This window comes from Anolis carolinensis, chromosome 1 (genome assembly GCF_035594765.1).
Source record: "Anolis carolinensis isolate JA03-04 chromosome 1, rAnoCar3.1.pri, whole genome shotgun sequence".
NCBI classification, from domain to species: domain Eukaryota; kingdom Metazoa; phylum Chordata; class Lepidosauria; order Squamata; family Dactyloidae; genus Anolis; species Anolis carolinensis.
Genome location: NC_085841.1, coordinates 58379362 through 58405577, shown reverse-complemented (window position 1 = coordinate 58405577; position 26216 = coordinate 58379362). Strand labels below are relative to the sequence as shown.

General features: G+C 37.5%; 1 protein-coding gene across 6 annotated transcripts in view; it reads left to right on the top strand.

The window, feature by feature from the left end:
- Positions 1–26216, top strand: part of chrm3 (cholinergic receptor muscarinic 3) — a 303654-nt gene that overhangs the window by 201192 nt on the left and 76246 nt on the right. For 4 of the 6 annotated variants that reach the window (XM_008123921.3, XM_062975152.1, XM_062975141.1 and 1 more), the window contains 2 exons: positions 10155–10230; positions 11661–11952. The exons of 1 other annotated variant lie outside the window; for it this stretch is intronic. The gene's annotated coding sequence lies outside the window, so the exon portion shown is untranslated. The remainder of the gene's footprint in view (positions 1–10154; positions 10231–11660; positions 11953–26216) is intronic. One more of the 6 variants, XM_016999154.2, reaches the window with a different exon arrangement.

Below are 26216 nucleotides of genomic sequence, written 5' to 3'. Positions count from 1 at the left end.
GATACAGTCTGTAGTTCATTTTGTACACCGATTTCTAAAAAACAAAAAATAGCAATAGAAAAAAGAAATGGGTTTCTTTGTAGTCATTAACACACACACACACACACACACATATGTCCTTTGTATATAGCTGAGAACATAATTCTGTGTTTTGTTCTGTTCGGCTGCATAGTGCATGGTGGCCTATTTGTGCATGGGATGAAAAAGAAAATTAGTTTATTACTATAACAGATGTTCAGTTCTTGCTTACAGTTTAATTGATAGAGCCTCCAGTGGCGCAGTGGATTAAACCCTTGTGCCAGCAGGACTGATAACTTGAAGGTTAGGTTGCTGGCTTGAAGGTTGCCAGTTCAAATCCAACCTGGGGAGAGTGCAGATGAGCACCCTCTGTCAGCTCCAGCTCCACACGGGGACATGAGCGAAGCCTCTCACAAGGATGGTAAAAACATCAAAAACTAAATCAACAGAGCTCCAACTCAAAGCAGTTGCAGAGAAGAGGACAGTCAAATCTAGAGTGGAAATAGATCCAAAAGTCTACTCTGTTATTGCTGTATGCCTACAGCATGAGGTTTTCTTGGCAAGATTTGTTTGCTCAATCCAGAGATAAGTGGGATATAAATTATTTAATATTAATTTTTATTGTTTTTTTGCCATTGTCTTTCTGGGTCTGAGAATGTATGATTTGCCAAACTATCATATAGTTTGCCTGTAAGCCAGATTTAGAATAATGATTGGTAGGAATTCCTATTTGGAGGATTGTCTGAGGGTATCATGTTTCTTCATTATATCCAGTGGTCATAGTTCTAGAATGCACTTTATAATGTTATAATGCTAAGTTATAAATATTAGAAATTGCAATTTAGTTAAAACTCTATATCGATGGATTTATTTTATTATTTATTTACAGCATTTATATTCCACCCTTCTCATCCCGAAGGGGACTCAGGGCGGATCACATTACACATATAGGCAAACATTCAATGCCTTTTAACATAGAACAAAGACAAACAAACATAGAATCCGAGTGGGGCTCGAACTCATGACCTCCTGGTCAGAGTGATTCATTGCAGTTAATTGCAGCTGGCTTGCTCTCCCGCCTGCGCCACAGCCGGATTCTGAATCCACAAATTCAATTATCCACAGCTTGAAAATGTTCAGGAAAAAAAATCAAAGAACAGTCCTTAATTTTGCCCTTTTACTACACCATTGCATACTATGAGATTTGAGCATCCACACATTTTGGTATTCACAAGTTTTATTTATTATTTATTTCATACATTTGTATCCTGTCCTTCTTACCCTCAGAGGGGGACGCAGGGCAGCTTCAAAACCGGCAGTCATTAGACGCCGAAACAAAGTATTAAACAATTGCAATTAAAACAGATAATTAAAAGATCAATTATTAAAACATAATTTTTTAAAAATTGCACGTCTAAGACATAGTCCAGGGTCTGACCATTATCAGTTACATAAATTGTTCTTATTATTATTGCTGCATTTGCTGCTTGAATGCCTGATCCCACAGCCATGTTTTGAGTTTTTTCCGAAAGGACAGAAGGGAGGGGGCTGACCTGATTTCATTAGGGAGGGAGTTCCACAGACGAGGGGCCACTACTGAGAAGGCTGTCTCTCGTCCCCACCAATCGCGCTTGTGAGGGTGGTGGGATCGAGAGCAGGGCCTCCCCCGACAATCTTAACCTCCAAGGTGGATCATAGAGCACTTTGAATTGTTCTCAGTAGCAGACTGGCAGCCAGTGGAGCCTGAAACCAACCCCCTGCACATACCAAGGAAGCACAGTAATTTTGTTTTTAAAAAGGATAAAACATGCTGTAAATATATAATATTTATGTATTGTGTCATATCCTTCTGGAGGATATGAGAGAGCAACCTCTCAGCCATGACACCACACTTGAATGGCACCAGTGCTGGCTTCATTCTGGTGCCAGATTAAAAGCATGGGTTTTTATTAAAGTCAGTGAGGCCTACATGATTTCTTTCAAATTGTACATGTCCATGGTTTTTATCTATTTTAACATTTTAAGCTGTTTAATTTTGTTAAATTGTTAAGATGTATTTATCATGTTTAAATTATCCATTGTTTCAGATTATATACTGAAACATCTACATCTACATCTACATGGGTTTTAGTTACACACTGCCCTAAGAGCCCATTATACAGGATGAGATATAAATGTGTGTGGAGGGATAGCTAAAGGATGCTTAGATGTTGATATGCTCAGGTGAAAGAAAAGTTCACAGGTGCACAACACATAGGAACATGAAAATAAAATATTATAGGGACAAGCATTTTTATTCAGCACATTTAATAGTGGGTATGTGATTATTTCTATGACTACTGACTTCATTACATGCAATTAAAGAAACATTTCTACAGACTTAAGAAACTGCCACCGATTATTCCCTTCACATGACGCAAGCTTCAAATGTGAGGTGCAGATATCTTGCTGTTTCTCTCTTGCGATTCCTGAGTTGATTGGCAAGTGACTTATTCCTCAGTTCCCCACTTAGAGACATGTAAAAATGCCCAATTTAACATGTAATGGGAATCCCCTTGCCCATTTGTAAATACAATGATGGCATAGTTGTGGAGGAAGGAGCAAAGCTGGGCAGACTCAATTTCTTTCTGCCAGCATTACCGTTTTGGGACTGAAGAAATATAGCAAACAAGATATTCAAAACACTTCTTCTAGTGCCTCTATAACCTTAGCAAGCTTACTCTTTCAACATTCCCCCCTCTTCCTGTGTTGGTCATAAAAGTTCTTTTCAACTCTTGCCTTTCAGAAACTTCTGCTGAGCTCTAAGACTTTTGTTTTGCCTATCAAAAGGATAGCAGAGAGAGATTTAAGAGAGCTAAAGCTTTATTTCCTCCTCCCTCTTGTAAGAACATAAGAATAAACTCTCTATATACTGTATGTTGTTTTGAGTTTTTTGAGCTGTAAGTTCAAAGAGAAGGTTTTTAAAAGTAGAAAAGAAAGGAAATGAGAGAGGAACAGTGGGAGAAACAAGTATTTGCTGTGTAATGGCAAATCAAAAAGATAACACTAAAATGTTGGATTTTATTCAGCTGTGTGGAAGGGGCCCTATTGTAAGATTAAGTCCTGCACCTCATTTTATACTGTATTTTGCAATTAGTTTATTTTCATTCAGACCCATTCAATGGCTGGGCTAAAATGGGAAAATTGTTACCATGTTATTTTTATGTCAGAAAGAGTTTAGATGAAATTGCCATTTTTTATCCCCAAGTTCTTGTGATGATTTAAGATAATGCTCTGACTAAATCTTGATGTATATGGCGGGGGCGGGGGGAGGTGTGGATGAGTATGGAGGGACAGTATTAGTTTGCAATTATTCCTGAGGCAAGAATATCTATAAATCGGTAGGACCAGATTGTTAAATGTAAGAGTAGTAAACTAACAAGCTCTATAAACTGTCTGTCCCTTAGATAAAGGAACTGTGGAACATGTGGCATAAGATATATAGACAGTAGTAGTTTTTGGTAAAGCTGGATAAAAGCAGGAAATCTGATTCACCTGTTTATTATGTAAACTAAAACATTCACTCTTGCCTGCTTCCTGACTCAGTCAACCAGAAACACAACCACATTGACTCACCAACAGCAAGGAAGAGTAATGAAAATCTACTGTTCCTGTGCATTCAAATACAGGCAGTTCCCAAGTTACAGACAGATTCTGTAGGTTTATTCTTGTTGAATTTGTTTGCAAGTTGGAACAGGTACATTTTAAGTGTAATTCCAGCAAAATATGTATATGTGTGTGTATATATATATATATATAAACTTTGGATAGCACAGTAAAGGGCCAACCCTTCCTGTGGTATTTGTTTTGCATACTGTGCCCCTGTTCAGAAGATTTTACCTTACTTTCTGTCTCTGTGACGATTGGATTTTGAAAAATTGGCTTATTGTGGAAACAAGGATTTGTGCTAAAGCTTCAGTTGAGACATCTTTTCCCCATGATAACTCTTCCAGGAGTGAATTTCCCTTCCGAGGGTTAGATTTCTCTCACTTCCTGTTGTCTCAACCCTGTTTGTAACTATGAGTTGCCTTTTAGTCGGATGTTTGTAACTCAGAGACTGCCTATTGTGTTCTAATAATAAGTGATCAAATCTTAAATAAGTACTAGTCAGTATTTTTTAAAATGTACTACATATTATATCTTTGAAATAAGCTTTGACCACTTATTAGAGGAGCTCTAACAATTTAATTGAACTTGTCTGCAAAATTAAAGATCAAATGGCTTTTATTAGATTACATAAATAAATACCCTGATTTTCTCTCAAAAGGGTTTGTTGTGTCCCCAAAAAGTCATTCAAGAGCAACTCCCCATGATTACTCAGATAATATTTCACATTCTGAAAACATTTAATTAACTTCTTTGCAAGCATTTGTAAGATACGAAAACATTCAATCATTTTGTTATTTGTTTTTTTTGGCTGCAGTCACACTGTTAAGATAAAAGCAGAGGTAGAATTACATGCCTTCTATGATTACGCGGATTGTTTGGAAATTATAAAATGATCTTTCTTTGTTTATCTTTTCTGGACCAACTATTTACAAATAAAAAAGCATACAAACTCAGAATAACTAGAATATTAAAAAAAAAAGAATGATATGAAAACATAGTAAATGCATCCTATGGTTGTCTTAGTTTTGAAGATCTAGGGTAATTTATGGAAGATTTGTGTGTTGGGGAGATATTATTCCCCTCCCGAAATCTTATTTTGAATAATAAATAGGATTCTTATTAAATGTCAAACAGCATAAGGGGAGCTGCAGCATATTTTAAAAGTGAATTGTCCTCCCTGAAGGCTCCAGGCGGCACATTTTGGAGAGAAAAAAGAGAAAAGGGAATGGCTGCGCAATTTGGAAAGGGATGTCTGCATTTTGCTCATTACATAGTCTGTGGATTGTGCAGAGTGGTAGTCTTTGTCTTTCTGTCCTCTGAAAAAAATAGGATCCAATCCCAATGCCATTATTTCCATTGAAGGAGCTAAGGACAGAATTGTGTGTCTATGAAAACTTTGTTTTCAGCTGTTCAGTTCTGCTTCTACTCTCAGTCCACTATTTGAGTGTGGGCTTTATTCCAATTTGTAAGTAGGACTGGACCAAAGTATTTTGATACATGAGCCAATGGACAAGACAGCCTCTCTTCCCAATAAATGTGCAAGAGATTATGACTCTGCCCAGTGCCCACTGAACATCATTTTGCTCCACTGGTAAATCCCAGGCTTCCACTGGGATTTACTCCCTGCTACAAGCCAGACCTTCTTGCCAGTTTCTGTTCCCAAATAAAATAAAGAATCCGTCCCTCACTTTCTGAAAGTAGAGGAGGTGATCAGTGGTGAAGAGAACAGGCATGATCTTCCCTCAAAAATGAGGAGATTTGCAGAATGGATCCTTGAAAGAAGGCCTTCATATGCATACTGACTAATACCATTCTTTCAATGTGTGTGGTAAAATGCATGGTTTTCATTTTACTACACAGTACGCTGGAAAAGAGATGAAGGAATGTTTACATTTAATCCATCTTTTAAAAATCAAATATTCCTGTCAAAAGATTAAATCTTCCTACCTGGTTTTTTGAGCCAAGTTCTGTTATCTATTAAAGAAACCAGAACTGAATCCCATTCAATTGGACAACTACTGGCCAGTTTCAAATCTCCTCTTCTTGGGAAAGATTCAGGAGAAGGTGGTGGCCACTCAGCTCCAAAGTTTATGGGAAGAAACCAATCATCTGGATCAATTTAAATCTGGTTTCAGGCCTGGAACAGAGGTAGCATTGGTCACCTTGGTAGATTATCTACGAAGAGAGCTAGACAGGGGGAGTGTGTCCTTGTTGGTTCTCCTGGATCTCTCAGTGGCGTTCAATGCCATTGACCATGGTATCCTTCTGGGCCACCTCTCTGGGAGGCACTGTTCTACAGTGGCTACGGTCTTTCTGGATGATTGGACCCAGAAGGTGGTGCTGGGAGACTGCTATTTGACCCCCTGTCTTGTGTCCTGCAGGGTTCCTCAGGGTTCTATTCTGTCTCCCGTTCTGTTTAATTATCTACATCCGGAGTTTTGGAGTTCGATGTCACATATACGCAGATGACACCCAACTCTACTACTCCTTTCCACCAAAAGGCAAGGATGATGTTCTGATCCTGGAATGATTCCTGGCATCAGTAATGGACTGGATGGGGGCTAATAAATTGAAACTGAATCCTGATAAGACTTGGGTGCTCCTGGTCAGTTGCAAGGCTGATCAGGGTATAGGAATTCAACCTGTTCTGGATGCGGTAACAATTCCCCTGAAGACACAAGTACACATTGAAAAGTCGATGACAGATCCCAAATGTAGACTCTGCAAGGAAGCAGATGAATCAAAAGATCACATCCTCAGCTGCTGCAGAAAGATTGCACAGACAGTCTACAAGCAGAGGCATAACACCGTTGCTCAGATGATTAATTGGAATTTATGCCACAAATACCAATTGCCTGCGACAAAGAACTGGTGGGATCACAAGCCAAAAGACGTTACAGAGAATGAACATGTCAAGCTACTCTTGGACTTCCAAATTCAGACAGACAGAGTGTTGGAGCACAATACTCCTGACCTCACAATCGTGTTAAAAAACAAAGTATGGATTGTTGATATTGCAATCCCAGGTTACAGCAGGATTGAAGAGAAACAACTAGAAAAGCTGGCACGATATGAGGATTTAAAGATCGAATTGCAAAGACTGTGGCACAAGCCAGTCAAGGTGGTCCCAGTGGTGATCAGCACACTGGGTGCAGTACCTAAAGACCTTGGCCTACACTTGAACACAATCGGTGCTGACAAAATTACCATCTGCCAGCTGCAGAAGGCCACCTTACTGGGATCTGTAAGCATTATTCGATGATACATCACACAGCCCTAGACACTTGGGAAGTGTCCGGCATGTGATCCAGTACAACAGCCAGCAGAGTGTCTGCTGTGGACTTATCTTGGTATGTTTCAAATAATAATAACAACAACAACAAAGGATGTAACTGGAAACTGTTTTCAAAAATACAGCTTTACGAAGAGTACATTTCTCCCAAAGATGCTGGGGGAGCCTTGTAGAAAAGCCTTTTCCATAGGCAACCGATCTCTACCATATTAAGCTACAGGGTGGGAGATAACATTGCTCACAAATGACTACTGGGTTTTTCTGATCCTAGTAAGGTGTGCCTTCTATTTATAAAAAAGCAGAATACTCGTATATTCTCCACTTGTCATTTCCCAAAACAAATGAAGTTGGATGTTTTTTCTAAAGACAGAGATGATGTGATATTGACTAAGAATGCATCCTCTTGACAGATTTTGTAAATCCCTTGGTGAGAAGATTTGGGCTGGGGAAGAGCTTCATCATTCATTGAACAATTGAGCTGAAATTATATCATAACATTTCAACCTTAGTTGCGTTCTCTTATCAGAAGAACAGGTGTAATTTCAAAATACAAGGAAAGGTTACATATTCCTGTGGAGATAAAGTGGTTTTGACCTTTTCTCTGTAGTACAGAGCTTGGAGTTGTTTTAATATACAGTGTTTTCAGTCACTTAAACAGTTGTCTTGCAATTTTAACTGATACACATAATTCCGTTCTCCTTAGTTTGCAGTGAATAAATGCTTTAATTATGATCATATTTGACCATTCTTTTTCTACAGTGACATAATAAAAATTCTAATTACCCCCTGCCTTGAAAAATAAGAGCACTTTCTAAATAAAAAAATAATGTAAGTGAAATTAACTGTCATTTGAAGTGCAGTGAACTGAAGCAAATTTACTTTTACTTAAACTTAATTCCCAATAACCTGGAGCACATTAACTTACTTTTGTAAGTGGATTTGGGACATTAATAGAATTTGGCTCATTTTTGTTTTCGAAATGGTGAACAGAGAAATACAGTGCTTCTCTTTAAAAAAAAGTCTAGAAGCTCATCCCATGCCAATGAAGCTGCTGAAACTGTACTCCTTTTGACCTTTTTTGGTATCATTGAATGTTTTAAAAGTTTTCAGTTAATTTTAAAGGGCTTTTGTGCTTGTCCTCATTACTTATAATAGGCTTTGAACAAAGTATAAAGGGTATTGAAAGGTATGTGCTTTTTCAATGAAATTACATTAATCTGTGGCTTTGTCTCTATGGATCAGTGAGTGTCAAAACAATATACAGTAACAAATGAAATAAAGAAGCAAACACGAGAGAAGAGGGTTTTAGAATGCCAACACTTACTGAAAGCCATGACTGTTAGGAATTAGGGCAAAACTGTCAGTGGGGAATCGACTATAACTCATACAAATATTAATTTAAATTCCCAGGAAAAGTTATGCAAATGGCCTTAGTGAGCAGCCTAACTGTATCATCTCTTCAAGTCTGTGCCAGATATAATGTATTTTTTTTAGACAGAGGACGTTATCTCAAAAACCCACTAACTGTTCCGTGATAGTAATGCAATCACTGATAGTGTCCTTCAGTAGTTGTGGGCAGTTAATTGTGGAGAGGAAGCAGATCAGCAGTGGAATGTGTTTGGTGTAATTTGCCTGTCTTATGTGAAAAAGTCTAGGTTGCTCAACAGATCTTTCCCTTCCTTAAACTCTTATATCGTCCCTTACTTCTTTAAGAGTATCTCCCCAAATTACCAGGACATAAATATTTTGGAATGTGCAGTACAAATGTCTTGTGGAGTGAATAAAAAATTAGCACTGAGAATAACTGTAATAAATTGCTAGGTGTATAATATCAGGTTGTGTTTTCAAGAAAAGGAAGCAAGAAACATAAAAATCCAGTGGCTTCATCCACTTACGTTAGGTTTGATTGAAACATGAACAGAGACCTAATTTCCTGGCAAGTGTAAGCCTTCTGATGTTTTTATGGTGTTACTGCAATAGAAAAGAAATATTTATAAAATTATAAAAAGTATGTTTACACTGCATTTTCAAAATCACTAGGTGTTTAGCATATACAGGTTGATCTTTTGTGTGGTAAAAAAAATGCTGACATACTAGCAGAGGTTAAGTGGGGAAATGTTAGCAGTGGTACAATGAACAGGGATTGTAATATACAAGCAAGCAGAGTACTCTTGTACATATTTATCTTTGTTCATTGGTAAAAGCCATTGTTCTACAAAGGAAATGTGCCAAACAAAAATGAAAGCGGAATATTGTGAAGAGTGATAATTCTGAACATAATATACTGTATAATCCCACCCTAGAAATGTGTGTATGCATACTAGTATATATTTATGCCCCCAAGTTTCCTTGATTGTTTTTTTTAAAAGATAGATTGCTGATTATCACTGAACTTTGTTTTCAGGCTGCTAGTGCCAGTAAAATCCTGTGTTCCTTTATTTTACAAAAGCTGTATTGGCCCATTCCCAGTATTTTTTCTCCAAAACTCATTGTGGTGCAAGTAATCATTGATGTATGAGAGTGAATGTTAAGCGTCTTTACATTATAGTCTGTGTCATAATATATTGAATTATGTCTTTTGAGAATGACTATTGACATAAAGATTATTTTCCTTTTCTTTCATTTATTTCCCTTTCCCTTCCCAGAATATAAACCCAATGGGGAGAAATACAATATTGCTGTACCCCAATGAATCTTTATTTTTTTCCCCTCCCCTTTGCACTTCCCTTGCACCCCTCAGATTTGGGGGGAACAGATAAGAAAGTCAGCTGGGCATATTCAATTGGCAGATAACCCACAGAAACTAAGATTCATTTATTCTTAACAAAAGGATTTTGAGAACTTTGACTCCAAAGCTGCCCCAATTCATTATGGCTGTGTGCCTGGAGCTCTTTTAGTGTCCAGATGGCCAATCGAGCTGAGAGCACATTGTGGTCACTTCCACTGATGCTTCATTGGCCAAAAGTGCCCCCCTTGAAGAGGCTTGCTGGTGACATTTTAATGAGGTCACAACAGGGCACCCAGCCATGTGCCCAGCAGAAGCGACATTGCCAGAAAGGCTCTGCTGGGGAGCTGCTTCTAGCCAGCAACACAACAGTGGATCTATTAGATGTGTAGACATGGTAATGGGCCTGATTCATCTGACCATATCTGAGAAACATTAGAATCACTCCAGACTTGCTTCCCCTTGTTTCAGATTAATGGCTGGAAGATGTACTTCTGCTGTAAAAACCAGCCGTTATGTCATGTGAATTCGCCAGAGTATTTGTCAGGTGAGTCTGTTTTATTTGGCCATTGTAGATGCTACCTTAAATTATAAATGATTTGGGTTAACAGAAAATTAATCAGGTAAAAAATATTGTCCCATCATTGTTAATAATAGTAGCTAAAAGTACTTAAAGGGTCACTGAAAATGTTTTGTGATTTATCCTGTTTCATTTTTATAGTTTAATAGGAATTTATTCACCCTGAAAGATAAATTCATTGATTCAAAATTGTAAAATCTTTTTCTTTAACATTTCATTAACATTCTCTGACTTAACTATGAGAATTCAAGCCTGCGTATAGGTGGACTGTGATTGTGAAAATGTGCTAGGACAGTGTAAAATATTTTCCTGCCTGATTTTGTAGTCTCATTCAGAACTCAGAAAGAAAAATCAGGAATAATAATAATAATAATCCAGAATGACAAAGTTCTGGAACACAATACACAAGACATCACAGTTGTGGAAAAGAAAAAGGTTTGGATCATTGATGTCGCCATATCAGGTGACAGGCGCATTGACGAAAACCAACAGGAAAAACTCAGCCACCATCAGGAACTCAAGATTGAACTTCAAAGACTCTGGCAGAAACCGGTACAGGTGGTCCTGGTGGTATCGTTGTGTCAATAATAATAATACAGCTTTATATTGCATTCTGTTCCCTAAGGGACTCAGGTTGGCTTCCAACAAAAAATGGCATACATTTTCTACAAAGTCTCAGTTGCAACTGTTGTCTTTTTCAAATTCAAAGCCAAACTCGTGTGTGATTATAATAACATTGGCATTCAAGTGAACATAGCAATTAGTTTGGAATTGTCTACCTTTAAACTTCAGGGACAGCCCACAAGTTATTCTGCCATGTCTCAGCATTGCATACAAAAGATCTTAGGTTCAGATCCTAGCTACTATCTTCTAAGAAGGTCTTGAGTTAAACCTGGCTGGGCAAAACTTACATACAGAGTAATTGCTGGGCAGGATAACTAGGTGGACAAGAAGTGACACTTTTCTGAATTGTGCAATGGTGCTCTCCAATAAAAACATACACACAAACATACCAAAGGTTCATCAGTTGTTATGCCAGACATAAGATTCACTTTAGCAAATCACAGCCTTATAATGAGATTTGGGAAAGGGGGAAGTGCAAAACATAGCAATTGGTTTATATGTATAATGTTCATTAAAAGATTCTCAGATCAGCTTAAGATTGATTTGGCAAAATTAAAAACTGGTCTAAAAGATTAGTAAATTAGGAACATTATTGCATTTGGCAGACCCAGAAGGTAACTGGATCACATTGAACTTTTGGCCCAAGTGATTTTTCCATTAAAATTGACTTGAATTTCTTTATTTAAAGTAATGTATCATTTAAATTGCTTTTCTCTCCCCATCCTTTTTATTCCTATTCCTGAAAGAAGTCCTTCTCTTTATATTATTTTTAGATCTTCCCTACGATCCATGGTTTTGAGGAAAATGAGACCCTTGCCAATTTATTCAATTGAAGAAAATGGACCCTTGCTAATTTCTTCAATCTACTCCGTCTCACATTCTGTTGAATTCTTCTAAATTGGGGCCATGTTCACTGAAATATCTTTATGGTATGCAATGTGCCATGAGATGTTCATGGATTGGATAAATTACTGCACTTCTCCCCCTTCAAAGATGTACAGAGGCTTCTTGTGGATACAGAAGGCCTGACCAACAGAGTACAGGACACAAGGCTTATTTTCCAAGGTAGGATCACTTTAAATAACTGAAATACATGAAAATGAATTTGTCAAAGTTATAAATTTAATCCACAAGAAAGTATTACTCTTACAGTCAAAGACATTTGGTATACATGCATACTGAGAAAATGGTAATGTAGACATAATTTGTTGCGAAAGAGCCTCTTTTGAAGCCTTTAATGAGGAGGAAGAAGTTGCAGGTATATAATATATGCATTTTTGTACCTTTAAAATTGTCACTATAATTGCATTTTATGCTAACCTTTAGAAGAACAAAAGTAATTAAGATTTATTTTTGGTAAACAACACTTTTTTATTTTTTGCTTGAGCCTCTTCGTACTTTTAACAGGAGCAGGGATATATATTTAGTATTATGTCAAGAGTGATGTATTTCTATATATTGAAATGCAGAACAGTGAAGAGTAATCTACCATTTGTCGAAATATATGATTCTGTGCTATACGTTTCCATTTTTGGCTGAATAGCTTAAATTTGAATAATATTTTGACTTTGGCATTTTAGCAATTAAATTTTGCGGCAGTGTCGTTTTGGTTGCTAGCCCTTGTGACCCTATACCCGCTTGTATCCCAACTGCTGGTGGATGAGACACAATGGAGCCGTGTATTTCTGGCTGCCCCCTCTTTATATATCATTATATCTCCCAAAAATGAATAGTTGTCAGAGCTGAAGCTTTTCGCTAAAGTCTGAACATTACACATACTGAGGAAAAATGTTTTTGGTGTGCATCTGATGGAAGCTCATACTATACAGCAGATGTAGTACAAGTCAATGTCTTGAATGAGTGAACTACAGTTAGTTCATCTACTGACATCTAGATGAATAAGATCATAACTCCTCAGAGTGGTGTTGATGCTTTTCAGTGAGAAGTATAAATATGCAAAACATAGTAGTTCACTGGCAGTTGACTATATTCTATAATGTTCAAACCATGCAGTCTTAAAAATCTACAAGTGATTTTATTGGCTTACTGAAAATATGTATATATTGTAATTTGTGATATATGCTGCTTCTACACAACCATGTATTCTGGATCAGAATGTGGAGTAAAGAAATCCATGGGCTTTTTTCCCTACCTCCTCGTAGTGACAGCTGGTGAAAAACAACTTCTTAGCACTTGGCTGCAGCAAGGACAGCAAGAACCAGCAATCTAGCATTCTTATGGAATCACAGTTGTTTCCTTTCCAGGGGAGGGGTTTGTTTATCTTCTAGCCAAGCTATGTATTTCCTTTCTTACTCTAATTGCTGCAGTGTTAACCCTGCCTACATGAACACTCTGCATTTGTCTTTCTGATTGAAAGCTCTGCAGTGTTTATAAGATCAGCTTCAGTGGATGTTATGGCTTGATCTAGAATTTCTGGTGAGTTTTTTTAATCACACTGCTTCTAGCTGGATTTACTGTATGTGGAAAGTGGGGAAAACTTTTTCTAGACACTCTGACCAAAAACTGGTTTCAAGTCGGAATGTGTAGCCTAGAAAGGCCCAAAAATCCCAGGTTCATAGTGACATAAAATAAAACAAAACAATGAAATCAATCTATCCAATCAAGCATCCTGTTTGCCACAGTGATGGAGTAGATGCTACTGGAAAATTTTGTGTAGCCATGAAAGCACTTCATGTTATTTCTGGCAGTTTAATCATAGAACCATAGAATCATAGAATAGTAGAGTTGGAAGAGATCTCATGGGCCATCCAGTCCAACCCCCTGCCAAGAAGCAGGAAATCGCATTCAAAGCACCCCCGACAGATGGCCATCCAGCCTCTGCTTAAAAGCCTCCAAAGAAGCCTCCACCACAGTCCGGGGCAGAGAGTTCCACTGCCGAACAGCTCTCACAGTCAAGAAGTTCTTCCTGATGTTCAGGTGGAATCTCCTTTCCTGTAGTTTGAAGCCATTGTTCCGTGTCCTAGTTTATGCCCATTATCTAATATTTAGAGATAAGTGTTTATGATTGAAGGGGGGGGGGGTTATTATTTCATTTTCTCACACAAGTATACAAAAATATATTGTCCCTCCTGTGTCAGATTATGAAAGGTTTTGTCAATTCTGAATATGTTTTCACATTTTAGATTATTTGTGAAATGTTTGTTTTTACAAAACTCAAGGATGGCTGAGGTTTTGCAGGTTTTTTGGAGTAAATGTGATGTTTATTGTTCAAAAGGACCAAAAATGGGAAAGAGAGGAATGACCAAGGAAAGTGCTTTTCAATATTGCAGCTGTTAGGAATTGTGGGAGTTGTAGTCCAAAACACCTGGAGAGCTGAAGGTTGTCCATTCCTGATTTAGACATCCCAAAAGGGGAGAATGCAATGTTAGTATATTATACAACCACAGGAAATATCAAAATTCTTGATGTAAACAGTTTTTCCAAGTTTCACTCTGCTGTATTAGAAATTTAGAGATGGGAAAAAATTCATTAGGAACCAGAGGGAGTATGGATGAGTCTATAGAGCAAAGCATTGGTACAAGGAAGTATTGGGAATAAAAATTCCCAAAAAGCACATCCATTTATAGAGGCCAAATGACGTCAGTATATCCTGCCCAAGGGATTTGATAATACATACCTGAATGAAGTGGCAAACATTAGAAGTCCCGGAATTAGATACCAGATTAAACTGGAGTTTGAGGCCAGATTAAATTGCCAACTGAGATTTTTTTTTTCAATGAAAGTGTTCTAGAAAAGCCTAGGCTAGAAGAAGGAAACTGATCCATGTCTTTTATCATTCTCAGTTTGAGTTTTCCGAGCATAACTCTTTAAAAAGAGACACTTGATAAAATAAAAGAGAAACTATACATCACATGATTAAGGCAATGTGGTTAAGAGCTGTTCATAGGAAACAAGGAAAAGGTGCACTCTCATGCAGGACTTCTTGAACGTTTTCAATTCACGACCCCTTCCCAACTGAGAAATATTTTTGGGATCCCTTTCTGCCCAAGACATTTTTATGTGACTGCAAGTATATAGGTATATAAAATAAATAAAAATAAAACATGTACTGGTTGCAAGACTTGCTGATTTTTCTTTTTGTGGAATACAGCTGAAACATTTTCTTCAGAGACCACTGTAAACACTGCATGTTGTTGCTAACAGATTTGTGTAAATGAGTGACATTCAGAAAGCTGTCACTGTTGTCAATTTTTTCATGACCCCAAAGTTGGGCTAAGGGAACCCAATTTGGAGTTGGGACAATAGTTTAAGAAGTAGTGGTGTAGTCTATTAGAATTCCAGTACGACTGCCCCAGTCAAGGACACTAGTTCTGTAGAGATCTCTAGCTATGGCATAGAAATGTGTCTTCACTGTTTTCTGGGCTCTTCTTGAAGAACTGTTTGGATTAGTTCAAAACTAACTGTTCTACTAATTTGGGATAAGTACCTCAACTCTTTTCTTAACTCTTTTCTATAACTCAAAAGGTTATACGGTGTGAGTACAGTTCTCTCTCTATCCAAAACTGTAGTATTTTAACTAATAGAATAGTTGTTACCATATTGAAAAAATATTGGAAATAGAATTTGCGTTCACATTAATTGGAATCAGATAATAGGAAATGGCACAGAATCTGCATGTTGTGCCAGAATAGCAAATGTTGATATAAAAGTTATTGTAGTCTACATTAATCTTTGTAATGGTCTTTGTTTTCCACTGAGCTCATGAAAAGCCCCTTTCCTCCCTTCAGGAATCATTGTTCAGAGATGTAGATTATTTTTTTTTATTTTCTGTTAATTCTTTTATATATATATATATATATATATATATATATATATATATATATATATATAGAGAGAGAGAGAGAGAGAGAGAGAGAGAGAGAGAGAGAGAGAGAGGAATGTACATATTCATTTTATGTATGACAGAAATAATGAATTGGACTAGTACAGATCCATATAAATTAGGCTTCAAAGTATATATTAGCCACTTTGAGTCTCCTTGTGGAGAGAAAAAGCAGGATATAAATAAACAAAATAATATTAATCATCATCATCATCCTTGGAGGTCACCAAGATACCACTAATTTGGTCATTTTCTTGAATGTTCACTGCTTGGTCATTCTAAATTTATGTCAGTAAATTGGGGAAAGTCTGGTCTATGCACACCTTTGCTGCAATCATGCTCTATTTATGCAATATAATACTTTCTGCAGACAAATCTTGTAAAGAAAGCCCAGTGATAGGTTCGCCTTAAGATTTCCATAGCTTGGAAACAACAATAACAATGTTTTCCTCCTTGTCAAGATTTTTCACAGATGGAATTGTCTATAAGTAATGCCGAGAAGGTAAGCAATCAGCATTTAACTAAGTATATCATGGTGTTTTGGGCTATGGCTTATATTGCTCAAGATCTCAGAAGGAGATTAAAGTATTGGGCAATTGACCATGGTTCAGTTTGACATCTCATAATGACCTAGTGACCCAGTTTTCTTTCATTGTCTTGCATTGTATGGCATGACTTATGCATCCAAGCTATTGGTAGCACTTTGCTAAATTGATCCTTTAGAAGAGTGTACTTTGGTTCTTTTTAATTTCTGCTTTTGACATGTTACACCCCACACCTCATACGTTTACTTAACTGGGACATTGAGAACTGCCTTTGCCTGAATCAGTCAATTTATCTGGGTCTTAGTTTGAAATCTTCCCTATCCATTCAATTTTGGAGACTATGTAAGGGGGATTGGAAGAGGGTGGAAAGTGCCACCATTTGGGTTGTTAAATTGGCCCAGTCAGGCTGACCCAGCTAAACAATGGTCAGGGGAGGAGAGTGGGGGATGTGCAGAGGATGGGGGGAGTTCTGCCAGCCGTGGAGCCACCACAGGGATGGTTATAGGAAAAGGGAGGTACGGGAAAAGGAGACCAAATGTATTAATTCGGCCTAGGGATTTTCAGAGATCATTATTAGTTCCAAAATGTATTCCAAAAGGGTCTCCTGACAAGGTGAGTTTGGGTATCCAGGATGTCGGACCTGATGGATTAAAGCTGGTGCCGTTGAATGCCAGATCAGTTAATGGGAAAATGACCACTATAAGTGATCTGATATTAGAAGAACGAGCAGACCTGGCATGTATAACAGATACCTGGTTGGACGAGTCAGGTGGGCCTAACCTCACTCAGCTCTGTCCTCCAGGTTACTCTGTTCAGCACCAGCCAAGATCCAGAGGGCGGGGAGGCGGGGTTGCAATAATCTATAGGGATTCTATCCCTGTGACCAGATGCCTCATCCCACAATCTACCTCATTTGAAAGCGTCCACCTGCGGATAGGAGACCGGGACAGTATAGGGATATTTGTAGTGTACCGTCCACCCCGCAACACTACAAACTCCCTGACTCCCTACAAAACCTTAAATGGCTCTGGTCCAACTTACCTCTCCCCCTATGAGCCGCCCCGCAGATTAAGATCTTTGAGTGAGGCCCTGCTCTCGGTCCCGATGCCATCACAGGTGTGTTTGGCGGGGACAAGAGACAGGGCTTTTTCGGTGGTGGCTCCGCGGCTGTGGAACTCCTTACCAAGGGAGATTAGGGAAGCCCCCTCACTCATGTCCTTTAGGAAGCAGCTGAAGACCTGGATGTGGGACCAAGCTTTTGGCCCATTTCAGGATACAAGTTGATATAACCTGATGTATTTGCTGGAATAATGTGAAGTTGAATACAGACTGGCTCTGATGTTTGGCCCAATGCTACTGCCGCTGCAGTGGTTTACTGTTTTAATTGAGTGTAATATTGGTTTTTAAGTGTGTTTTATTATTGTTGGTTTTTACTATATTTTTGTATTATATGTGGCAGTAATCTTGCCATTATGTAAGACCGCTCTGGGTCCCCTTGGGGGAGAAGAGCGGTATATAAATAAAATAAATAAAATAAATAATTTTAGATCCTATTATTTCAAGAGGCCAGGGAAAAACAAAGAATGATCTGCATGCAATTCATGTGTTCTGTCACAGACCTAGGATGGCTTACCTAGTGTCATTTAGATAATTGGATATATATATCACACAGTGGGCAATAATTAATGATTATGAGGGCACAATCCATTACTGCATGTATCCCCCAATTTTTGCCTCCAAATTTCGCTATACTTTTCTAGGACATTTCTAGGACCTTCTCTAGGACATTTCAAGCAGAATGAGAACAGTTCTCCCCCAAAGGATGTGATCAAGAAATGGTATTTTCCAGCAGGAAGGGAGTGAATGTAGACAAAAGCTTCACCTTGGCAAAAAATAATAGGAATAACATGACAAAAGTGCACCGTACACTCTCTGGGGGTATTTGCCAGTGTTTTTGAAAAATTGAGAATGGGCACTTAGGGCCGGGGGAAGCCCTCAGGCCAGAAATATCCAGTGAGCTACATTTTCCCATTCCTGTGCTATACAGTACAAAGTACCTACATTTAAAAACATCCAGTTTAAGTCCACCATTCTGCCCCCCCCCCCAAGTCTTGTCTAATTGGTCTTTTTTCTTTTCTTTTTGCTATTTAAATCTATAGTTGTGTTTGAGACTATGTTTGGTTTCAAAACAAATTACTGTAGCTGTTAAATTAGTGACCAAATGGTTTTTCTCTGTATGCATATTGTTGCTGCTATGAATTTGAAAGCAGTTGTTAACTGACTTCCCTAAAACCCAATGGTGTGAACTGATATCTCTACTGGCTTAGGAAGTTATCCAGGCTTCCAAGCTTTTGCTTCTAATCATGGAATCGTTAACTCTTGCATAATTACAAATGCCATTGATGTTTCAAAGGTCATTACATTCTAAGAAAATGAAGTGGCACAGTCAAATACATACTTAATAGAAACTGTACAGAGGATTGTAGCAGTCCCTATTTATCTGCTGCATAATTACTATTCTCGGTGGATCATGACTCTGTTTCTCACTTAGGAGCAATCATTAATCTGTGACAATTTCTTTAAATTTTCTTGGACTGTGGGAAGAATTTTATTAATTACATTTTGCATGTTTATTTCAAGCTGGCCAGATGTCTTAAGGGCCGTAGTAGTCATATGTACTTTAATATACAAGATTTTGACAGAAAACTTTCTGCAATCTGTTCATTTTGGACACTGAAGTATTTCTAGATTAGCAGATTAGATGCCCTTTCTACTGGAGTAAATCAATAAGATTTTTTTTTTTTCGTGTCAGGAGCAACTTGAGTTGCTTCTGGAGTGAGAGAATTGGCCGTCTGCAAGGACGTTGCCCAGGGGACGCCCGGATGTTTTGATGTTTTTACCATCCTTGTGGGAGGCTTATCTCATGTCCCCGCATGGAGCTGGAGCTGATAGAGGGAGCTCATCCGCACTCTCCCCAGGTGGGATTCGAACCTGGCAGCTTTCAGGTCAGCAACCCAACCTTCAAGTCACTTAGTCCACTACGTCATCTGGGGGCTCCTAATCAATAAGATGCCTTGATTCTACCGATAGTCAATGTATTTTGAAGGTGGGTAACTTCAGTTAGATACTACACTTTAGCTACAATCAATTAGCATAAATTTCTTAGTATTTGGCTAAGGATGTGATATCACATTGTTACAGATTTTGTTTTCCATTTTTGCTGTGTGAGAGGGTGGAGTGAGAAGCAGTTTCACTCTAATTTATGATTTTATCTAATAGGTTTCATCTTTAGGGTTAAGGGAAACAATTGTTCAGTGGGAGAGTACATGCGTTGAATGCAGCAGGTTCTATTTCTGGTATTTCAAGCAAAAACGGGGAAAGTTTCAGTCTGAAATTCTGATGAAAAACTACTGCCTATCAGTGGATACAGTACTGGCTAAAACAGACTAGGGATATGACTTATTACATGGCAGCGAGCTGTCTGGGTTGCTGGCCATTACTGAGTGACCTTTTGTCACCTTAAAGAATTGACTTTATGCCATTATGATATGTGCTAGATTGTGCAGCAGTAAGACCCAATCCTGAAAGTATGCATAATTTAAACACAGTAATATTGACCTCTGAACAACTAAAGCCAACATCACCTGATATTCATTGGTAGCCAATTCTCCAAGTATTTCAAGGATTAGCCTACTTAGCTTCCAAAATCTGATGGCATCTGGTGTCTTTAGGTAGTTTGGCCCAATTTACACGTGTTAGTCATTATAATTATATTTAAAATCCATCACTATCTATCACTGAGATTAAATTGAAATGACTGCTAACTAATATCAGGTGTTATATTAACCATATAGGAAAAATCAATTTTTGACTCTAGCTGGTTTATATCTCAGTTAGTAATTTGTACAAAACTGAGAGGAACACAAAGCAGTCCTGTGCAGTTTACAGAGCCAGGTGCAAAACAATTCGGTGCAATGGAAATGGGAGTTTGATCCTCTTGACTCTTCCATTTCCTATTTGCACTTTCAGAATGTTGTACTTGAGGGCATAAAGCCCTCCAGGATCAGTTTCAGAAGGCTAATAAGTGCAGAGGGGAATGGGAAAGAAGGATGGTTTGTTATAACCATCAGCAAAGGTTGAATTTAATGTTTTGTATGCAAAAATGAATGCTTTTTTGCATTTCTTTATGTCAGCATTAAAAACATTTCCTCTACATTGGTTGCCCTTATCTTGTTTTGGCAAGCTGTATCCATCTTATGATACTTGATTAAAATGAGTACCCTAGAATGTAGAAAAGGAAAAAAAATGAAGACACAGGAACACAAAGAACAAAAAAAATCTACTTCACTAAGTTGGATAGTGTTGCCAGAGGGAAGTTTATTTAAATGTGTTTGGTCTTAAATTCTTTGCAACTATAGTGAGACAGAAATGGAAAAAAAAAACATTTTAGAATAATTTTCCATTACCCTAATGGTAAAAATATTAAATTAGTTGTTATGGAATGGCTTTGGAATGAAAAACGTTGTGTGCTGAAAGTTAAGAAGTTATGTCTGTTCATTCCTGCCTGTGAATGTCATTAACATCTCTGGTGAAGCAAACAGACTGGCAAACATGTCTTCAGTCACAGCAGACTGGCAGTTGTGGGAGAACAGGATTATAAAGGGTCACAGGAATTGTTATGCAGTGCACATGAATTTTAACTGATTACAACCCATTACAAATGCTTTGCTTTTGTAGTGTTTGGCAGTCTTAAACTCCTCAGCTACTTAAGAGACATGCTAATTGCAGTGTTAAGAGATCTCTTGCTGATAGCATTTGGTAGTTTTAGTCATATTATATTGTCAATGACAGCATTAAGGAAGCATGAATGAGCACACTGGAATATTTTGCAGTTTCTTAAAAAAGAACTACAAGGTATTTAGGCTATGCGTTTTCTTTATGTAAGATGGTCTTTGCAAAACATGTTGTTTAGATACATGTAATGCCATGTTAAAATCTGAACATTTTGTTACAGTCATATGAAAAGAGACATTTTCTATAAACATCTACCATACTGCTTCTCAAAGAACGTTATCAGAGAACACCAGTTATTCTTAAGAAGGGTAGAAAATGTCTATAGAGCTACTATGCTGCATTTCATCACACAATAGTTGCCACCACATCATAGTTGCAACCCCCTTTTATGAGTCCCAGTTTTTGTATTTTACCATTCATCATGTAATAGTCACACTCTTAGTTTATGGTTGAAACTATTATGTAAGGGGACTGTTTTAACCAAGGTGAGCCTTCCCCTACTCGCACACCTGCCAGTGAGAGCTACATGACCTCCTGAATTAAGAGTTTAAGCCTGGATCTACACCCATACACTGCATTATATGGGTTCAAACTGCATTATATGGTGGTATAGATCCAGCCTAAAGCCACATCTGCACTGTCAATAGTTGCCAACAGGCATTTGGGGGGAAGGGAAAGGGACAGGCTCTGGAGAAATGGGGTGGGGGGGGGATATGAGTTTTAAAGGCCATTGTAATATATTTACTGTTTTAATTCTGTTTTTATCACACAGAATATTTTAAATATTTTTACCATTTAATTGTTTTTAACTTTTGTATTGCACGTTTTAAATTGGTCTAGTGTGGATTGTTAGCTGCCTTGAGTCCCCATAGGGAGAAAGGAGGGGTTTAAATAAAGATAACAATAACAATAACAACAATAAATGCAGTTTCAAATTGCATTGTATGGTCAATGTAAACTCATATAATGCAGTTCAATGCATCATATGGGTCTACCATAACCATATCATGCAATTTAGACCCTTATTTTAACTGCATTATATGACATTGTAGATGGGGCTCCAGTCTTTGGGATAAAGTGTTTCTTTTGACAAATAACTGAGATCATTACAGCTTGTGGAAGGGGGGTGTTATTACAAAAAATACATTGTATACTTTGTATAATCTGGCAAAATAGGGTGGAATTATACCTAAGCATTGCACCTCTTGTTTATTCATTGTCATGATTTTCATTTTCATATGAAATGATGTCCTCATTGCATGATATAGGTACATGAGACACTGTTGAAAAAGATTTTATGCTTGATTAACTATCATAAAATGTAAAATCTAAGTAACTTAAAGTGAAAATCCATATATCTTTAAAAGTTTCAATACTATAAATAGTAACTGTCAGATTTTACTTTCATTTTCATCTCATTAAAACTTGAATAAATTGTTTGTTTTTGGTAATGTCCGAAACCAATGCAGGAATAAAGAAAGTTGAATTTATGAACATAAACTTCCTCTGACATTTTGCCTCATCAAATAGAGAAGGGCTTCTGCACTTGTATAATTATCAGTGTCATTCATCACCATCTTATACATCAATAGTGCTAACAAATTGTGATCCAGATAGTTAAATATGTAGTGGAGCTGAGATAGATTTTTGTTCCTCTCTGATGATCACAAAGAGTCTCCATGGATGCAAGCCCTTTCTCATTTTCCCTCTGCAGAGGTTTGTCTCAAATATAGGAAGACTGGCCAAACCAACCAAAGGTTGACTCAGGATGGCATCCATCCCCCAACCCCCAACCAGCCCCACATTTCCTTCCCAAAACCTGCTGGAGGGGCCTGCCAGCAGCATAGACCCATCCTTGGAGTCTTTCCGGTGCTTGAAAATGACATGTCAGGAGGGGGGAGGAGGAGGTAAAGCCCTCCTCCTCTCTCTCCCCGCCTCTTTTTGCATCATTTTCAAGCGTCAGGAGTGTTCTACAGAGGGGCCTATGCTTACAGCAGGCTGCTCCAGTAAATATTTTAGGGAAAATACTCTCCTTCAGGCTTCAGGAACCAGAAGAACAAGGATGGTTGTGGGGGTTGACCCCTAGGGCTGCAGAAGCAGTCCTGTGAGTCATTCCCCACAAGGTCCACACCTGGAAATATCCAGACCTTAGCTTATGGCTCACGTCTTTCCAGGTGTTTAATTAATGTGGAATAAACTGGGAAAACCCAGTTTTCTCTGCATTAAATTAAGAGAATTTTAGTTAAGGCATTGTTTGGACACCTCAAGTCAAAGTGAGACAGGTTCCATGTTTTGGGCCTGTCTGGAAGGGTCCTTAATGTTGCAGCTACTCTTCTTTGTCAGGCTAGGCTGTGATATAGAGGTCTGTTGGATCTTGTGGATGCATATACTTTGATCTGCTTTGATCTGGTATATGGAGCCTATCTAACACAAAATAGTTTGATAACATCTTATTGGTGTACATAGGCGTGTACTCATAGTACATACATATCTGTTCTGCTGTCATTATTTTTTTCTTTAAATAAACACAATAGTTCATTGTAATTTAATTACTTGTGATGTATTCTGAGGAACTCTAGAATATAAATTAAATGAATAAATGAATTTAATGTACACAGAAATCATCATATGTTGGAATGAGTGCATCTTTGATGAGACTAATGGCTGGACTCCATTTATTTCTACTTTGCTACTCAAAACAACCATGTATAAAACAACCATACACAAATGTTCATAGAATAGTTTCTGAACGGTGAAAATTCTTGTCAGTCCAGGACTTTCCTCCTCAGATTTTCTTGACATTTGAAATATATATCTTTGACCTACTTAAAATTAATTTCAAATATTTCCCTATCTCTGCTTAAGATTTATCTTAAGAATCCCTTAAATTAATAAAATATTGAATGTATACACAAAAGTAATGATATGTCAGTAGTTTACATCAAACTGCAGTAGAGACTACTTTAATATGTCAAGAGTCAGGAATACATTTATATCTTCATATATCTGAATCATGCAAAATTATTTTTATTTTAATTAACAGGGCAGTCTATTTATGTTTAAGTTTATGGTACATAGTTTTCTATAGAATCAAACCAGTGTAATTTTGGTTTTCAAATATTTATTTGTTGATTATCTAGAAAATGTTCTATGTGCTAGTGACTTGGATATGCAATAGCAATTGGACTTTGGTATTTTAAAAAATAATTCAGAACTTTATTGTGCTTATTACTATCATGCTTATTTCAGTTAATGATATCCAGTGCATTTTGTTATATTAGCAGAAATGTATCTTGTAGAAGAAGCATGTTCTTGCTCTTCTTTGAGCTTGCAAGATGGATATCTTCAAAACAAGACTGTAGTGTAACTCAGAAATTGGAATAACCTAGCTGAATGTATGTTAAACTCACATTTCATTTTTCAAAATAAGTACAAAAGCTTTCCCATGTGAGGATAGATTAGCCAAAACTGGCATTATAGAAAACAATCACTATTTAAAAGGCTAGCAGAAATGTCACATCTGAGTGTTTGACATGCCTTGGCTTTCCTAATATGGTATCCTACACTCTGGAAGAGTGGACTAAGAGAATAGTCCATTTGCCAGATTGACAGAGGATAATTTTGTCCCATTAATCTTGGTGGGGGTTTTTCACTTGAAATCACATTTCACAACAAACCTTTTCCTTTTCCTTGTTTTGCATTGTGTGCTCTATAAGCAATCATTTCCTGCATTTGATACACACAGAGAATAGGGCACTACCATACTACCTACAAAAGAACACTTTTATTTGAGAATAACAAAATATCTTTTCCCATTCTAAATGTTATTTGGATTTCGAGTCATAATGGTTATAGAAAATAAGCGTAACATAGTTGTCTATTCACACTTAATGGAGGCAGAATAAACCAAATGGATTGAGTAGTTCTGGCTATATCTTCAGACAGGAGTGTCCCTAATAGGGCCCTGCTCAAACTATTCAAGAAAAAAATTCAAGCACTTGGCTACACTGTTTAAAAGGTCTTTGAGTTTTTTAAACATTTTAAATGATTATGTCTATGATTCTATTTCATATAGATTTTTTAACAGTCATACTTTTTCGCTCAAATAGACTGTGTCCCTCAGGGAAAAAATACAGAGGTACATTTAGTCTCATGTATAAGTCTAGAAATTTTACTCAAAAAATCAGTCCCAAAGACACTGAGTCGATTTATGTATAGGTCAATGTAAGTAGTATTCCTTAACTCTTACCAGCAAAAGAACCATCCCCTTCTCTGAGCAGAGTCCTGAGACTACCTAAAAAGAATCACTAACCTCATCTACTTCTCCACCAAGACACTGCTTCTGGCTTTTTAGATTGCCTGGGTTGTGAAATGGTGACAGAAGTCATGGTCAGCTGGTTTCCTGAGACAACACTGGTGCTTTCCCCTCCTTTGTCCCTTCTACACAGCCATATAAAATCCAGATTATCTGATTTGAACTGGATTATATGGCAGTGTAAATTTCATATAATCCAGTTCAAAGCAGATAATGTGAATTGTGTGCTTCGACAATCTGAATTATATGGCAGTGTAGAAGGGCTTTGTGGAATGGCCCTCACCTTATCTATGGGTCACATCAACATCCATAATTTTGCCCCTATCCTCAATTTACACATGAAGTTGATGTATAGACAAGTTATATATGATATTTACTGGAAATCATTCTTATTGCAAAATTTTGTGAAGACCCAGCTCCTTCATGAGTTTTCTATTGCACCTGTTACCTTCTAATATTGTTCACCCGTTAACTCATTTAATTTACAGTAAAACTGGCAACTGATTTATGGCAACTGATTCATAAGCCTTACTTATTTTATTTATAATCCATCTTTCTATGAAGTTTAAGATATAATTCAGAGAGATACTTTAGCCCTGACCATTGTGTTTTAAATAACAACTTTTAAACATTTAATGCATTTCTAACTAAGTCAGAAACAAGCTCTTCTTAATTCCCTGAAGAGAAGTAGCATGTAGGGAGTTATTAAATAAAAGCAAACATCAAACTCTTTCAATGTGCACAACTAGTTGCATTTCCTTGGCTCTCAGGTAAGGAAAGTAGCAACCTGTAATGAGAATCATACTGTTTAGGCAACTAGGGGAGATCTTAT